The sequence below is a fragment of the Vicugna pacos genome, chromosome 24 (genome assembly GCF_048564905.1).
Source record: "Vicugna pacos chromosome 24, VicPac4, whole genome shotgun sequence".
Lineage (NCBI taxonomy): Eukaryota > Metazoa > Chordata > Mammalia > Artiodactyla > Camelidae > Vicugna > Vicugna pacos.
In genome coordinates this window covers 21,039,633-21,056,810 of record NC_133010.1, presented here as the reverse complement: position 1 = coordinate 21,056,810, position 17,178 = coordinate 21,039,633, and the positions used below count along the sequence as shown (strand labels likewise).

Here is a 17,178-nt window from a genome sequence, read left to right as displayed (position 1 = left end):
TGTATTTGACAAATGGTTCAAAAACCACTGACATTCTTCATTTGGAAGAGTTAAAAAAAAATCTTTTCCCAAGTCTAAGTAGGCAGATAAAAGAGTTCTAAGAGCTGAAACATATCTTTTAGGCAAGAAAGTTGCACAATAATGGAAAGATTTCTAAACATACTGCACAGAGACTATCTTTTCTCCAGTTTTTTATCTTCGGCATAAAACATTTTACTAAATTTTCGTTCAGCTAAAGCCTCCTATTACCTTATAGGTATTTCATTACATTTCATCTTAATCATAGTTTTTTTTAATGTCAAAAATCTAAAACTAACACTTCAATTTAAATCAACTATAATTTAAATTTTAAAAATCTGGATGTTGGATAATTTTTAAAAGCTTATATTTATTTATTATCATTATTTACATCTAACAGGCAGGTAGAGAAACTGAGATCCTGACCATCCATCATCTCTTTGTTTTTGACTCAGGTGGCCTCAGCATCCACTCATGTTCTGAGACAGGTAAGCATTTTATGGTCACTTCCATGCAGGGCACAGGTGGTAGACTCTCCACAGGTGATAGTTGAGTGAATGTAGGAATGTAGTTGGGTGAATGAATGAGTGACCTCATTGTTGGACTGTAATTTGAAGGGAGGGACCACTTCTTACTCATTTCTGCATCCCAAGTATCTAGCATAATGCCTGCGCATAGTAGCTGCTAAATATTTTTGGAAAGAAACAGGAAGGACAGAAAGGAGAAAAAGAGAGAGAATAATTGTGTATGTTCTTATCTGGATGTCTCAGCTAAAGGGAATGCCTGGTAGATTTGGCCTGTGCAACACTGACCTCATTTAAAGCCTTTCAGTGCTTATTTTAATGAGAGACGTCAAAAAAGATTCCCGGGATGGTGATGACCCCTCTCTCTGTGAAAATGTTTTCCCGAGGGATAGAGGAACACGTGAATTCTATTTTCATGGAGTCTCAAGGCTACCCCTAATTGCCTTTGAATTGGAAAACACTCCTTTGTCTGAAGCTGTTCTTTGAGAGAGAAAGGTTTGTGGCTGGATGACGCTCCTCCCACCTGAGCCCTGGAAGTCGGCGGAAGGCTAGGATCTTGTAACACTCGGCGTTAGGCCGGAGGGAGAGAGAAGAAAGCCCAGCAGACAAAGGGCCGCGAACGCTCAGCGCGGCCCGTCTCTCCGCGCGGGGCGCACACCCCCACGCGGACCCGCTCCCTCGTGCCGGGCTGTTCAATCAACGCCTCCGACCAAGCTGCACGGTTACCTGCAGCGAGGCTCTCGTAATACTTTTAGAAACCAACCCACGGTGAGCTCTGGCTGTGAAGGTATTTGAGTAATTAAAAACATTCCTCTATCAAAGGAGTCTCCTTCTGACAGTGGAATCCACAACTTCTGTAGCTTTTCTTTTCAAAACACTTAGATGAAAGAGGTGGTTGTGTCCCGTGCGGCACCAACATTTTTTTTTTTAATGACACCAAACTTTGCTCAGAACCTTCTGTGATGAGAATCTTAATAATCATAGATTGGGGCACCACGCTTCTTTTTGAGATAAGATGTACAGTCTTCCTCGAGGAGGAACGCATAGTGTAACTGGGCCTCATGAGATGTTTATATTTTTTTGTTTGGATCTTGACGGGCTGCTTTTGTTGACACAGGAAGTCACTGGGCAGGAAATCTCCGCAGTAGGTTCCAGGCTCAAATCTCTGCAGAGCAGTGAGACGGGAAACAGAAGTGCCTGAACGCCCGCGGGCACACGAGAGTCAGGTCTTACTCATCGCAGAGGAAGTACAAACAGCCTCAGGAAAGGCCCCGAGATTTAAGACTGGACACATCTGGAAGGAGAGGTCAGGAGGAGGATGTGAGGATGCCCCAGTGAGGGAAATGCCACCCTCTGAGCTGTTTTTTTGTTTGTTTGTTTAAATGACAACCATTACAACAGCAATCGCTTCCAGGAGTGAAGTTTTTGAAATTCACCCAGACAGGTCCAGAAGATCTGAAGGCCTCTCAGAATGAAAGGGCCCTGTGGAGGGGTTTAGAGACGTTGCTGATGAGATTAACACGCCTCTGTAGCCATCAGAAGAAGCAGGCACCATCTCCGTCACGTTTTGTCCCCAAAACTGTCACCCACAGTGAAAATTAGATGGTATTGAGGAGTGTCGTCATGGCAACAGAAAGAGATGGTCATCAGGGAATCTGGAAATGGAAGCTTCTGTCTAGCACACCAAGGAATTCTGATTTGTGAGGCAAGTCGCTCTGGGCGCAGAGCAGACTTGGATCCAGCCTGACGAAGATCTCACCCACTCTGCGTTCGAATCCCCCATTCACTGGGCAAACTGACAAGGGAAGGCGGGCCCTGGCCTGCGGGCCAAGTATGACACTCTCTGTGGCAAACACATCAGCTATTGTAATGGAGAGATGCCTTACCGGTTCATAAATCAATTTTCTCAAGTTTGGTTAGTGTAGACATTCATCCCCCAGGCTCCAGCACCCCCGAATGAACTGATTAGAGCAAGGTTTTCAACCAAAAGATAAAATATGAGGCCCTGCCTCCAGGCTTCTGTGACCTCATAACCTCAGCTGCCCAAAAAGCCCCAACTGACCAGAATGGGTACCGGATACAGCTGGGGATCCAGCCACCCCAGGTGCCCAGGGAAAGACCAAGGGGCCATATTTGAAAGAGGGCTGGGTTACCTCCGTTTGTAATAAATTCTCCACTTGGTGCCTTTTCTGAGCTTTGATTGTAGCTCTCAGCGTTAGTACCATGGGTACCCACCTTCTTTCGGTCTAATTCCCCACTCACCTTTTATCAAGCACTTACTGCTCATAAAGCCTTTCACATTCATGATCTCACTGGGCCAACGTAACCACCCTGAGACATAGCTACTCTTATTATCCCCATTTCATGGATGAGAAAAACGAGGCCCAGAGAAGCGAAGTCATCTGTACACAATCCCTCAGCTTGTAGGCAGTGGAGCTGGAACCTGAACCCAGATGTTCTGGTCTGATTTCTGTGGTGATGTTTGGTTATACACTCAAACCACTGATAGACACGCTTTTTTTAAGCCTCATATTCCTGTGAAAATATTTGAGTGTACTCTCCAAACATAGGCATGTTGACTTATCTATACATTATACAATGCACAATAGTGTTAATGTATCAAGGACATTATAGAACATAAAAAAAAAGACATTATGAAAGGGTAAGAAATGAAATAAATGCTGTTTAAAAATAATTCCTTTAGTTTATTACTTAAGCAAAAACAAACTTTTCTCTAACTACAATTAATAATGTTAATTTTTAGGGAGATGCGATGGTCAAAGCTTCAGTATTTATGAAAATCTTGGTTGATTTTTTGTGATGTAGTGACACTCAAGTTTAGTCCTTAGTTCAATATATTTTGATTCTTTTTCTAAAAATAAACTTTTTATTTTGGAATAATTTTAGATTTGTAAAAATTGCGTAGTACAGAGTTGTGTATACCTTTCACCCAGTTCCTCTCATTGTTAACATCTTACAGGAAAACTTAGAAACTGACACTGGGGCATGATTGTTACCCAGACTTATTTGGACTTTACAAGTTTTTCCATTGATGATCTTTCTGCTCCAGGATCCAAAGCAGGGTCCTGTGTTACATTTAGCTGCCGTGTGTCCCAGTCTCCTCTGGTCTGTGACAGCTTCTCAGACTTTCCTGGTTTTTCATGACCTTGACGGTCTTGAGAACTACTGAGCGAGTGCCCTGCTGAATGCCTCTCAGTCTGTGTTCATCTGGGGTGTTTCTCATGATCAGCCCAGGGTGATGGTTTTTTGGAATGAATCCCGCAGAGGTAAAGTGCACTTCTTATTGCATCGTGTCAGGGGGCCAGGATAGCCAGATGACATCACAGGGGATGTTAGCCATCACTTGGTTAAGACGGTGTTTGCCATATTTCTCTGCCATAGAGTTACTGTTTTTCCTTTTCCCTACCGTATTCTTTGGAGACAAGACCCCGTGTCTAGCCTACCCTCATGGCAGGGTAAGTGACGTTGGGAATTAAGCTCCGCCTCGTAGGTAGATGGCTTGTATCTACGTACTTTGTTTGGGATTCTTCTGTGAGCAGGATTTGCCTCTTCTCATCCCATTTATTTATTCATTTGACATTTATTTATATCAGCATTGATTTATGGATTTTTATTTTTTAGATTGAATTATAATCCAATACTATGCTATTCTGTTTGCTTCAATTTTTCCAGCTTTAGCCATTGGGAGTTCTTTTAGGCTGGTTCCTCTATCCTTTTAATGTGCCAACACACACACTTTTGTTTTTTGGGGGGCGATTCCTTACTTACTGGTACTATATGATGCTCCAGGTTCATCTTGTATTTTCCCTGTCCAGCCCTGGAATTAGTCACATCTCCTAGGAGTTCTGGTGCCTTTTATTGGAGAATGGGATTTAGAAACCATTGTGTGCTCATTGCTGTTGGGGTGTCATTACTTCTAGGCTCATTCAGCAGACAGAACTAGAGAACACACACACAGATGTGTGCACTAACTCACATTTACATGCATGATCATTGGTTTTTAATAGGTAGCACAGAAAAAAAATAGGAGGACCCAAAATAGAAGAACTGCATCACTAACTGAATTTTCTAAACCATGATACCTAATTTTCAATTAGATTCACCCATTAAACAAAGCTTTGTGTTTAAAATAGTAAATCTATTTCCTGATGTTAATCAGTTGGTCCCTGCAAATTAAAGTGTTCCATTTCTGTATGTGCATTCAAAAATGGACTCAGAAACCCATTGAAAGTTTTAAAAAAGAGGCTACAAATTCTCTTTCCAAGTCTTGAAAAGGTGCAGACATCAGAGTTTTATAGATGACATATACTGTTTTTGGCAACAGAAGTCTATAATCATGGAAATATTTCCAGACACCCAGTTTCACAATGCTTTTTGCACAGCACAAATTGCATTTAGATATTTACTTTCTCATTCATTGTGAATATATCACCCTTATCATGAAGTGACAGAGTAAGAGTGTTTATTTTAAATTATTTATCTATTTATATTTTTAATTATGGTAAAACATACATAGCCTAAAAATTACCATTGTGATCATTCTAAAGTATACAGCTCAGGGATGATAGTCACATTGTTGTGCAACCATCACCTTCCATCTCTGGAACATTTCATCTTGTAAACCTGAAAAATCTATACTCATTAAACAACAGCTCCCCATTTCCCCCTCCCTCCAGCCCCTAGCAACTATTCTACTTGCTGTCGGTATGAATTTGATTATTCTTAGTACCTCGTATAAATCGAATCATACGGTATTTGTCCTCTTGTAACTGGCTTATTTCACTTAGCATAATACCTTCAAGGTTCATCTGTGTTGTAGCAGGTGTCAGAATTTCCTTCCTTTTTAAGGCTGAGTAATATTCCACTGTGTGTATATATATCACATTTTGTTTATCCATCCACCTGCCTATGGGTATTTGGGTTGTTTCCACTGTTTGGCTATTGTGAATAACACTGCTATGAACAAGGGTTTGAGTCCTTGCTTTCACATCTTTTGGTTACATATGCAGAGGTGAAAATACTGCATCACATGGTAACTCGAACATTTAATTTTTTGAGATTTTCTTGGTCATTTTCCAACTCACGAAAATCTCACGTTTACAAAATCACTCTCAACAAAGACATCTTTAAAACCCTGGCATATACTGAGAATGAACACAAAAATTCTCAGTACATAGAGCATGTGCAAACCTTACAAACGGTTGGAACAGGGATTCCTGTGGCAGTTTATGTTGAATATTAGAAAATCATCATTTTTTTGTTGTTTTTAAAACAGAATTTTAATACAGGCAGAAATCTTCATTTTTTTCTTCTCCTGCACCACAGGACTGCTTCTCAAGATGGCAGAGGAGGGAGCAGGGGCTGGGTGATGCCCGAGTCTGATTTTTTGGTTGGCCTGTCCTTCCCTCTACACCCTGAAAGTTGTCACTACCTGCCATGGGAGGGTGGGAACGAGTCCCAGGCCTCCCTCCCCTGCACACTCAGTCCCTCCCCTCCCAGGCATCACTACCAGTCCCATTAGTCACACAGGTCCCATGGACCCCTTGATGTCTCAGGCCCTCAGCCTAAAACAGCTTGCTTAGAGTTCACCCATTTCCTTAATTTTCTCATAAGCACATAGAGCAGAAGGCTCTGAGTTCCTGGGGCACCCGTGTCTGGACAAACAGGAGAAATTTGCTCAGTGAATTTGCCTCTTGTCGGTGCTGATACACATTCAAAATTTGCTAGAAGTTCTTGATGAATTGCCATAAGCAGAAAAGCTCCTGCTGAGACCCACACATAGGACGTTGGCTGTCTATCTACATGACAAAACAGTGACAGGCCGTTCACACCACCTTCTTATGGAACTCATTAGCTGTGGCCCGTGCAGAAAAGGGCACAGAATGACGACTCCTCCTGTGTGCGCCGCTACGTACATGTGTTCAACCAACATTTAGAAACAGAACAGGCTTGGAATTAGTCTACGGTCACGCATCTAGGCCGGCTCATGGTTCATTTGAAAAGACAGCCACTTTTCGATAGTCTAGTGCAAGCACACTTATTTAAGCTGCCAGACAATCCTGGACTTGTGTTGGATTTCCCTCAAACCCCCTTGGTGCTTTTCTTGTGATAGTATCTGCCAGGATACAAGTCAGCACCTTTTCCCCCAGATCAATGCTGACATGCTTCTGGCTAAAAAAAAAAAAAAGAATTTTCTCATTTCCACTTACTCATTTGGCAGGACCACCACACCTACACGCCAGTTCAAATAGAAAAGAAAGAAGGGGGCATATACAAAGGGAAGGCAAGGAGAATTGTTTTCTAATTAATCAAGATTGATTAATATTTAATGAATACCAGCGCTTCAGTTTTTACCCATAAAATAACACCATGCCCCACAAACTGACATTTGGGGCTTCAACTGAGAATGTAAGTCTTTTGAAAGCAAGAAAGAAAACGATGTTGATGTAAAATAAAATAAGTTGAGATCTTAAGGATTGCTTTCTGCGATGGACGCACGTATATGGATTAAATACTACACTGATTCACCAAAACAGTACATTTCAGAACTGTTATTACCCATGTGGAGATAATTTCCCCAAGTTTTTGTTTTTGGTTTTTTCCCTGATAAAATATATTACAGGCACAGACCAGCCTTCGGTTCGTGCATTCAGCACTGGCCACAAGACAGACAAGCAAAGAGCGGAGGACAGAACGTTTCAGGCTGGGGCGCAAGGGACAGTCCTGGGGACCAGGGAACGTGTGAGGTGGGACTGGAAGGGATCCTGAAGGAGGGCATTCCAGGCTGAAGAAGTGCTTTGGGCAGTCAGGGTAGACAGGCCGAGAGTGGCACTCGGGCATATCCAGGCCGCCTCGAGTAGCGGGCGTGTCTGATAAGGACTGTAGGAGCCAGAATGCAGCTGCCCTGGGGTGTGAGGCGAGGGGCTGTGGGGTCCACTGCAGATTTTGAGCAGGGGAGTGAAAGCATATTTCTACTCCTAGGACAAAGGGTCCTAGTTTTATGGCTCCTCTGAGGTTGAGGAGAGAAGGCTGTCTGATGTAAAGAACCCCAGGACACTTTATATTGGTTTCGTGGAGTCATGCAGGGTGAGGGCCACGTTCCAAGTTTGACTCTAAGAAGTGCATTTTGACGGTGCGATGCCTATGAAGCAATCTTGTTTTCTAAATCTACATTTGAAAATCTGCACTCAGTTCCCCCTTCCATCATGGTGAAAAGTCACAGGAACATCCTCCAGAGGGACAGGAGGAGCGAGCCCGTCACCATGACCTCTCCTCTCCAGTTAGGAGATGCTTGTCTTTGTGGGTATCATCCAGGAATGTAGATTCCTGGGGACACGTGGCTTCACACTTTCACTACATAAACTCAGCCAAATCCAGTTTGGAATCAAGGACCCCTAACATCTTGGCACCAAGGCTATTGCTAGGGTCCACAGATGTTTCTCCCTGTTTCAGCTTCAGTAGATCAGAACCCAACCAAAACTTCATCAGTGGTCAAATCACACAGGGAAACGTGAAAGGAACACCATCCTCAGACAAAATGGAATACGCATCCTCACGAGCCAGCTCCTTGCCTTTGATAGTCTGGACATTGCCACTGTCTTCCCAGCATCCATTCTCCTTTGTCCTGGTAAGGTTAAGTCATTTTCCAAAGGTCACACAGCTCGTAAGTGGTGGGGCAGGGATCTGAACCTAGATCATTCTGGCCCTGAAGCATGATTCTACATGGAGTTTTGCAGTTTATGTAGCATCATAAGCTACAAATGTTTCATTTGAAACTTCAGTCTGAATGAAACCACTTGGTATTAATTAGAAGGAGAAATTGCCAAACACTGTTTTAAATGCTTTGAACAATTCTCTGGAGAGCACATTAAATACCCGAAGGCAAAGCAAAAATGTATATGAATAAGAGCACAGCCACTCACAAGGCAATTGCCCACCATTGGTTCCAAAAAGAATACAAGGAGGGGAACTCAATTTCCCCCATTTTTCATGCCAAGGGCTTGGGCTCCAAGTCTTCCTCACTGTTTTTTCTCCACCTCTTCCCTTTTCACGTTACACGTTACAGCTTCATTCTGGACGGTGTAAGTGGTATTTATAGGAAATGCTGATCACTGCCAGCGAGTGAATACTCACATTAAACACGATTTAAAACAACCTTCTCTCCAGTTGTTTATAATAACCTCTTGGAAGTCTGAAATTAAAGTCTGTATCCCATCCAGCCCTTTTCCCGCCTCTTACATTGCACCAAGCCAAGAACTTGCTCTTGAACATACTTCAGCTCCCTGGCCCACCACCCTGACATGCTCTGTAGCTAATTATCTCAATCCCTAAATATTAGTCTTTTCTCTTGTCTTCTCTGGTTTCCTGGACATGATTCACCCTCCCTGGGTATTTCATTGTTTATGTCAACGAACAAACTCTTTGTCCCTCAGACAGACTCTTTGCTCTTTCTTGGCCGCGTCTTCCCTCATCACCTTAGCAACAAAATGTCTGTAGAACTTCTTTTCTTTCACCAGAAGAGACCAGAGAGTTGAGATACTCCAACCTCCTCATGAAAGAGGCAAGGTCACTGAGGCCCAGAGAGACTATGCAATTTACCCAAACTCACACAGCTGGGAAGAGGCTGAGTCAGATCGAGAAGGTGGGACCCCCGGGTTCTAATTCAGTGCCCTTTCGCCTCCCCTTCACACCCATCCCAACAGCTTGTCATTTTGGTGTCAGGGTTTGTCTGCCCAAAGCAGAGGGTGTGTCCATTTTCACTGATCAAGTGGCCAAAGCCCACTGGAGGTCCGGGGGCCGTGCCTTGGGCGCTTAGTTGGTCTCATGGCCCGACTGCCACACATGTGCGCATTCTTCTGCAGCAAGTGCTCCTCAACCCAGGTATCTTCCTAAAGCCTTCCCTCCAAATCCACTCACAGGTATGCGCCAGCCCTCTGCTGAGGACATTTTAAGGGGAACAGGTTTTAGCCTAAACATTTCAGAGAGAGAATTGGAAAGGCAAGGTTTGTGAGGGTGGGTGGGCTGGGTGGGACTTCTAAGGCAGGGCGCGGAACTGCTAAGCTATGCAGGATCTGGGAGGGATGTGGCCAAAAAAGAGTTCTGCTTTGTTCCCATTGCCTTAGGATTCTTTGAGACTGTTGCTGTGCAAATGAACACAGCAAACCGCATGGGGAAAGGAACCGTAATGGGCGACTTCTCTTCAACGTGGAGTACGGCCCTGCACGAAGCTACCTTCACACCACTTTGCACCGCTCGTGTCCTGACACCTGCCAGGTGTGGATACGGTCCCTGATGGGCTCAGAGCCTGAAATACCTGTGAGTCCTGGAAAACGTAGACGGTGAGCTTCTTGACATGCAGACAGGTGACATGCAGAAAGCTAAAGCCCCGACACCTGTATTTGGTGGGACAGGGCACTGGTGACCACTACCCCAGGCCGACTGGCTTCATGGGCATGCAGGCTGTGCTTGACTTTATGCTCTGCTGTCACTGTTGTGAAATTCTCAGTCATTTTTGAAATGTCTCCCATATTATCTTGCATCGGGCCCCCAAAACCCTGTAGCTAGCCCACCCGCTGCCCCTCCCTCACCCCATTAACTTCCACATATCATTTCTTCTCTAAGCTAGACTGTAGGCACTCTGTTCTAGGCATTCTTGTTTCCCATCTGTGCTCAGAACATCACTACAGACAGAAACCTACATGAGGGCCTTTAACCTTATTTCTAAACTTTTCCAAGCTCTCAGATTCTATGATTCTAGTTTTCTTCTTGCTTGGGTGATAATTAATTTTGTAACCAGGTTATTTACAGCAACTTTTCAAATTTACTTTCACAAAGCTTGAGAGACAGGTTCTTTTACTATAAATGAGAATAAAAATGTCTTATAAGATTGCTGCAGAACACAAGATTGCTCACAATACTCTTCTATAAGGTGAATTAAAAAACCAGAGAGTCATTTAAATTTCAGTTGGCCCATGATAAAATTTTCTCCTAAGAATTAACTTTTGGACAATCTTTATGGATAAAAGAAAGTCATTGGGAATACCCTAGCTGTTGGGAAAAAGAATAGATCTTTCTATTATTAACCATATCTGGTTAATATCTAATAATTATTTAGTATTTATTAAGGTTTTATTAATTAGGTTTAATTTTAAGTCTTAAAAGTAACAAGGAACTGGGTAAGTAGTAACTAGCTCCCTGAGTGGAAGAGACCTAAAACATAATAAAAAGTAAAAATCAAACACACCAACATGAAAGATACGATGCTCTTATGCAATTCTCCAAAAATCTCAAATTCAGGCACTTCTAGTGCAGGGAAGAGACTGAGTTCCCTGGCCTTCATGTAACCCTGGCTCTTTCTTCATTGTTGGAAAGCACGGTGCTTCCCATCGTTCACTGGAGGTCGAATGTGTCTCTTAGTAAATGTTTTCTGCGGACTCCCAGGCGCAAGTTACTGAGGGAGGCGCCCCATGGGCAGAGGAAGTATCAGCCTCATTCTTCCCTGTAAGGAACTCGTTCTCTGGGTGGGAGGCTGACATGTACACTAACGCCTCCTGCTGCCAGACTGAGTTTTGACCCGGATGTGAGTCTGTCTTAAATCATTTTTGTCTAGTGCATGTCTAGCATAGTGCCTGGAATATCTCAGTGTGCAATAAGTACTTCATAACTGACTGACTGGCTGAATGAATGAAAGAATGAACACGCTCATGAGTGAAGCACTAACCAGCTTCTCTTTTTCTCATAAATCCCAGCTCTCTTTAGACGGCACCAGCCAAACCACTGAACAAACACCTTTCCTAGGAGAACATACGGGTCAATACGTCAGGTTACATCAACCTGACCTTCTATACTCGAATTCTTTCATATTGCATCCAAACAGGAAAGGAGTCATGACAAATGATTTCGATGTCACTGGTGTTTTCAGTTAACAACATGAAAACCTGAAGGCAGCCTTGATTCAACAGCCCAGGTGACCCTTGAGAGAATATTGCTCTTTGAGCCTCGTTGTTTGTGTAAGTTAATAATAGTCACCTGGTCTAATTCCTAAGCTGAGACCATAAGAGAAAGTGCTTTATAAAGTGCAGAACTTGATAAACATCTAAGGCATGGCTGTAATCAGCCGATGCTGAGGAACGTTGGGAGGCTGGGAATTATGTTTAATAGTTTTAGTAAGAGTGTTGATTAAAGGCAGTTGTCAGGTTAAAATGTGTCCCATAAGGGACATGCTCCTATTTTGGATTGACGACGTGGTTCAAGAGGGAGCCACGGAGAACTGCAATTTGGTTCATTAAGTATCAAAGCTACACCAAGAAAAAGAAGTGTTCACCAGACAGAGAGAGAGAAATGGGGGGAAGGGGAAGAATGAAAGAATGAATGAATGAAAGAAAGACAGAAGGAGGGAAGGAAAGAAAGGCTGTTCTTTGAAAGTGAGAGTTTGTCACGGAACCTTTTCTTCTTCTGCATTACTTGTTTCGAACATTGTTCAGTGTTTGACATTGAGTATGTTTTAGTTTTGTAATGAACTTTGCATGGTTGGCACTCAGATTCCTTCTAATGCTGTCAGTAGGGGAAAGACGTTCTACTTTCTGATTCTCGTGGGCTACCTTTCAAAGCCCTGAGGAGTCTGATGAAAAACAAACAGGATTAACAAAATCTTACTCCAGGGAGATTGACTTTCACATAACTGTTTCACTTTTCAGAGCCATGAAGGCAAAGTTCTGAAGCTTGACTATCCTTCAAGAATGTTCAAATGTTTTCAACCTGTATTCAGTAAGCATATCTCACTGGAGATAATTCGGCTTTTTTTTTTTAAATTACTAATGGCTTGCTTTCAGAGAATGTCAAGATTGTGTTTAATGTTCCTAAATTTAGAATTTATAGATGTTATTATTTAGAGTCTAAATGATTCTCCAATCCTGGCAGATGGCAAAAAAGGAAGGATTTTTTTGTGCAGACAGAGCACAAAATGAACTTACTCCTCCTAGAATATAATCACCCTGAAGAGACTTCTGGAATCCCCAGGGAGACGGGCTGCCTCCCTCCTCCACAACTCGGTACGGCTTACACAGCTCCCTCCAGCGTGAACTACGCCAGGACGATGTGTTCCCTGACTCCATACAGGACAGCCGAGTCCCCAAGTGCTCTGTAGCTGCCCTCAGCATCTAGACCACTGTCTGTCACAGCAGATGCCTTCAAGAAAAACATGTTCGCGTGTTGAATAAAAGTGACCCTTGACAATGAGTGACTGTTATCTGAGGAACCTTACTCCTTTATGAGATCTGGCTAGCAGTCTTTGTCTTATCTTCAGCTTGATCTAAGATCAACGAATGAAATAATGGCATCACTTGAAGTTATGCTCCAACACACCTTTGCTCTGGTAACCAAGATTTCGTCCTGTTGAACCATAGCCAAATATTTAATAAACACTATCGCTCCTCATCTCTTTCCTTTAACCAACTAAAGTGAAGGCACTGACTTTTTTTTCACTTTTAAATTTTTTGGTATTAAAAAAATTTTAATTGTAGCAAAATACATATAACTTAAAATTTTACCACCTCAACTATTTTGAAGTATACATTCATAGTAGGGTCAAGTGTATTCATATTTTCATGCAACTTATCTCTAGAACTACTTCATCTTGCAAAACTGAAACGCAGTATCCATTAACAACACTCCCCCTTGCCCCTTCCCCCAGCCCTTGACAACCATCATGGCACTTTCTGTTGCTATGCATGTGACTGCTTTAGACACTTCATACAGAGGGAATCATACTGTGTTTGTTGACTTGTAAAATCACATCTTTAAAAACTGAAGTATAGTTGGTTTACAATGTTGTGTTAGTTTCTGGTGTTCAGCATAGTGATTCAGTCAAACATGTATATATACATATTCTTTTTCATTATAAGTTATTACAAGGTATTAAATGTAGTTCTTCATGCTATACCGTAGGACCTTGTTTATTTTGTTTACCTAGTAGTTTGCGAGGTGTTAAAATTTTTTCAATACAAAAAGTCAGCATCTGTATTTCTAGTCTGGCATTCAGGTACTTTTCATGGTTTTTTTTCTTTGGGAGATGGTGGCTCTGACTGTGGAGATTAATATTGCCAAGGCAGCTCTAACTTTGGCAATGAGGTAGGATGTATATCAGGACCAGGGTCACGAAGGTGGCAGAAGGGTCTGACATCAGGTCAAGGAACTCACCCAAGGGGACCAGGGGGACACAGGAAGTTGGGTGTGCATCTCTAAGCAGATTGGTGGGAAGCAGTTGAGAGCTGACTGCAGGGGAAGCAGTGGGTCATAAACCAGGCAGGTCTGGGCTCCAGTGCAGAAAGGTGTCCAAGTCGGTCTGAGGACAACACCCTCTCCAGCATCCCCGCTGGTACCTGTGATGAGTCAGCTGACTGTCAGAGCAAGAGAACCCCAGAGAATCAGGACAATGGCTCACCCTTTGAAGGGTCAACAGCTGATAAGAAATCAGAGCCTCTAGACAGAGACCTTGATTCTGAAGCAAACCCCTGTCCCACAGGGAAGCTTCTTAAAATTCTCACCTAGAGTAGAAACTAAGTTTACGGCTTAGTCGGCCCTGGGCCTTCAGGAATCAGGGAAGTGGTAGTGAGACCGATGTCTGGGTGAAAAGAGACCTGGTCATTTTGGATAATCACGGGGCTCCACTCCCTGATCTGAGGGCTGAAGACCTTGTGGTGGAGAGTGATACCATCGATAACCGTGAACAATCAGGGACGACAAGTGATGAGGGAGTGCGCTCTGTTAAACAAGAATAGATGCGTTCAGTGCAGAGAAGGTAACTACATCAGCCAACATTCTGGGCACAGGAGTTCAGCTGATTGCAAAGACGAGGGGCTTTCAGAAGCATCGGAAAGCCAGCAATAGCTGGCATTCACTGAGAGCTCACTGTGTTTTACCCACGTTACGTATATCATCTCATTTAATCCTCACTACAGTCCTGTAAGGAACATATTATTGCCCAGATTTTACACTTGAGGAATGTGAGCTTGAGACTGCAAGCAACTTGCCCAAAGCCCCTCAGCTGACCAGCAGCATAACCGGGACTCAAATCCAGGCTTGCACGAGTCCACACTCAGCCTCTCACCCTGTGCAGCTGTGCCACGATCCCTTTGGATCTGCCCTTAATTTTCATTGCTCCCTACAGCTAGGGGTCCACAGTGTGCTGGGAATAGCATGTCTCATAGCTCAGCTTGCTGCACAGTGAAACTCATGTTCTCCTGCCAACCCCACACCAAAGAAAGGTAGGTTTATAGATGAGGGATTTGCTTTCTGACCATATTGGGAGGCAAGCCCTGGTCAATAAATGGTTGTATTTAAAACTGCAACTATGTTGAAAGAATAGCAAAACAGTGGTTGCACAAATTCCTGTCTTTAATCATTTTGAATGTACCACCTAAAAATCTATATTCGTAAGTGCTCAGCAAACACAAGATTGAGACCTGCCTCTGTGTGTTCATAGCAAAACACAACCCAAAAAAGATCAAGTCACTATATGGAAGGTCCAGAAACAATAAGAGGTTGCCAACTAAAGGAATCTCTATTCTTTAAAAGAAGTGAGGAAACAAGATTAAGAATATGTACACATTCTTGAGATAGTTCTTGCTTGGCATGTTTTCTTAAGATCCAGTGCAACTCCACTTTATCAGTAAGATTATGAAATACTGTTTATGTGGTTGAAAATGTTTCGAGTGATTTTGAGGAACAATACATTTTTACTAATTTATAAAAATATGAATAAGGAAACAATGGATCAGAAAGGATTGTTTTATGCTCAAAAATTCACACAAAAACATTTCAATGAAAAAGTTTCTCTCACACACATGGAAATAAACACACACACAGATTCCTTTAAATATTCTCATTATTTTTTAGGATATGAGTTAAAATTGGAAATAATGCACATTTAATCATATATAAAATTTATATAACTAGCCTGTAGTAAGCTTGTGGTTTTGTAGCTAACATAGAACTAAAATTACATTCAGGACTAAGGATAAAAGCAATAGAATTAAAACTGCACATTTAGAAAAAACTCAGCGCCTACTAAAGACCAATAAAGCACTTTCAATGAACACCATGATTTTCTGTGTCATATTTTGGAAAGAGAAAATCTGAGTACTCACCATCAAGACTCAGACGAGGACCTCACCCACCTTCGAGAACAACGGAGAGAAAACAGTCCAATCCATCACCAGCCACCCGACGTCCAGCGGTCACTCCCCGGCCTGGCAAAGAAACCGAGCACGGCTGTCCGCAGGCACTGTGCCTGCCCTCCCAAGCCCCACAGCGAGTCCTGCTGCTCAGACAACTCAGACGGGGCTAAAAGTAAACCTTCCTCGGCCAGACAGCCCTGAGTCTGAGTCCTGGTTCTGACTCCCATCAGCTGTGGGCCCTTAAGCAAGTGCCGTAACCACTCAGAGCCTCGGTCACCTTATCTGCAAAACGGGAGCACTAACAACGTGACCACCACGCTTCAAAGCAGCCAGCAGTGTGTGCTCCGGTGTGGGATCAGGCCACGTGAGTAAACGCACTTCCAGAGGGCAAGAGCCTAGGAGGGGGTGTGTGTGTGATGTCTTTAGATTTTCCACACTTAGCAGAGCGTCTTGCCCAGAGAAGCGGCTGACTGAAGGTTTACTGAATGAATTCTGGCTGCCCTCTCCTGCTTGCTGGTGGTAACCGTGCACGTGGTTTGAGTTGGATCTAAGTTCGGCAAGGAATCGGGTTGGTAAAGGCCCATTTGTCCTCACTGGCATCATCACCGGTGGGTTTGGGGTTTGCTTTTTCCCTGGAAGACACCTCATTTTCCTTCCATGGATTCGCTTTGTGGCTGCTCAGCACTTCTCATGATTTTCGTAAATCATAGATTCCCCGAGCTGAGTCTCGTGTGTCTTTGGCTCTAAACTCTCACGAGCTTGAACGGCTTGTGAAGAATTAACCATGAGCCACCCTCCGTCCCCCAACCTTTCTTTTCTACCCTCTTCTTGCTATAAATCTGCCAAACATACCTTCATGGCTCCCTTCAAAATCGAAAAAGCATTTTCATTTACACATACTTTTTTTAAAGCCAAATTCCAATAATTTGCACAAACTAATTTTTATTTCCAAATTTCCTTTCCTTGAGCTCCATTTTCACATTGCTCCCCTCATCAAAAGCTAATTCTCTCTGGTCATTTTAGGAATTATATTTCTGGTAAAATCATTATACAATTCACTTAGAAAATGAGACTCGAGAAACACTTCCTTCTGAAAGACTACGAGATACATTTAGGGCCAAAAATGAGGAGCTGGTCTATTTTCTCTTTAAAGCCAATTTTCCTTTTCCCTTAGATGATTCTACTTTGTCCTTTTAGGAGTTAGTGTCAATGCCGCTTCCTCCTGGAGGCCTTCCCGGACTCCTCTAGACTGGCTTAGGGTCTTTCATACAAAAATAGCAGCTGCTAAGAGTGCCATGCACTGCCTTAGCCGCTTTACCTGCAGTATCTCATTTAACCCTCAAACTAACCTGAGAGGGCAAATTACTATTATAATCTCTGCTTTGCACTCCACAAATCTGAGTACAGGGCGGGAAAGGAAGGTGGCACTGGAACCCAGG

General features: G+C 43.1%; 1 protein-coding gene and 3 long non-coding RNA genes across 5 annotated transcripts in view; 2 read left to right on the top strand and 2 right to left on the bottom strand.

The window, feature by feature from the left end:
• Positions 1-17,178, bottom strand: part of CLUL1 (clusterin like 1) — an 89,535-nt gene that overhangs the window by 58,588 nt on the left and 13,769 nt on the right. Inside the window, exon 2 of the mRNA XM_031690261.2 lies at positions 15,710-15,811. The gene's annotated coding sequence lies outside the window, so the exon portion shown is untranslated. The remainder of the gene's footprint in view (positions 1-15,709; positions 15,812-17,178) is intronic.
• LOC140689014 (uncharacterized) lies at positions 1,144-3,237 on the top strand. Of its 2 annotated transcripts, none has more exons than XR_012063874.1 (2): positions 1,144-1,310; positions 1,660-3,237. It is a non-coding gene; the product is annotated as an uncharacterized lncRNA (long non-coding RNA). The 2 variants fall into 2 exon arrangements; XR_012063875.1 differs by having other exon boundaries at positions 1,144-1,329.
• On the bottom strand, positions 1,368-2,884 carry LOC140689016 (uncharacterized). The gene is made up of 2 exons (XR_012063877.1): positions 2,429-2,884; positions 1,368-1,836 (listed from the first exon to the last, which is right to left on the bottom strand). It is a non-coding gene; the product is annotated as an uncharacterized lncRNA (long non-coding RNA).
• On the top strand, positions 3,915-12,800 carry LOC140689015 (uncharacterized). Its single transcript, XR_012063876.1, has 3 exons — positions 3,915-4,018; positions 9,686-9,901; positions 12,483-12,800. It is a non-coding gene; the product is annotated as an uncharacterized lncRNA (long non-coding RNA).